We start from the raw sequence: 1,220 nt of genomic DNA, 5'->3' as shown, positions 1-1,220 counted from the left end.
AATAAGGAAACACAAGCTTTAAATGATACATTAAACAAGATGGACCTAATTGATATTTATAGGACATTCCATCCAAAAACAACAGAATACACATTCTTCTCAAGTGCTCATGGGACATTCTCCAGGATAGATCATATCTTGGGTCACAAATCAAGCCTTGGTAAATTGAAGAAAATTGAAATAGTATCAAGTATGTTTTCTGACCACAACGCTATGAGACTAGCGTTACAGGAAAAAATGTGTAAGAAATACAAACACATGGAGGCTAAACAATACACTACTTAATAACCAAGAGATCACTGAAGAAATCAAAGAGGAAATCAAAAAATACCTAGAAACAAATGACAATGAAAACACGACGACCCAAAACCTATGGGATGCAGCAAAAGCAGTTCTAAGAGGGAAGTTTATAGCAATACAATCCTACCTCAAGAAACAAGAAACATCTCAAATAAACAACCTAACCTTACACCTAAAGCAAGTAGAGAAAGAAAAACAAAAAAACCCCAAAGTTAGCAGAAGGAAAGAAATCATAAAGATCAGATCAGAAATAAATGAAAAAGAAATGAAGGAAACGACAGCAAAGATCAATAAAGCTAAAAGCTGGTTCTTTGCGAAGATAAAATTGATAAACCATTAGCAGACTCATCAAGAAAAAAAGGGAGAAGACTCAAATCAATAGAATTAGAAATGAAAAAGGAGAAGTAACAACACACACTGCAGAAATACAAGGGATCATGAGAGATTACTACAACCATATGCCAATAAAATGGACAACCTGGAAGAAATGGACACATTCTTAGAAATGCACAACCCTCCGAGACTGAACCAGGGAGAAATAGAAAATATGAACAGACCAATCATAAGCACTGAAATTGAAACTGTGATTAAAAATCTTCCAACAAACAACAGCCCAGGACCAGAGGGCTTCACAGGCGAATTCTATCAAACATTTAGAGAAGAGCTAACACCTATCCTTCTCAAACTCTTCCAAAATATAGCAGAGGGAGGAACACTCCCAAACTGATTCTACGAGGCCACCATCACCCTGTTGCCAAAACCAGACAAAGATGTTACAAAGAAAGAAAACTACAGGCCAATATCGCTGATGAACATAGATGCAAAAATCCTCAACAAAATACTAGCAAACAGAATCCAACAGCACATTAAAAGGATCATACACCATGATCAAGTGGGGTTTATCCCAGGAATGAAAGGAT

Source organism: Physeter macrocephalus, chromosome 18 (assembly GCF_002837175.3).
Source record: "Physeter macrocephalus isolate SW-GA chromosome 18, ASM283717v5, whole genome shotgun sequence".
Classification (NCBI taxonomy): Eukaryota; Metazoa; Chordata; class Mammalia; order Artiodactyla; family Physeteridae; genus Physeter; species Physeter macrocephalus.
This window is presented reverse-complemented; position numbering follows the sequence as displayed.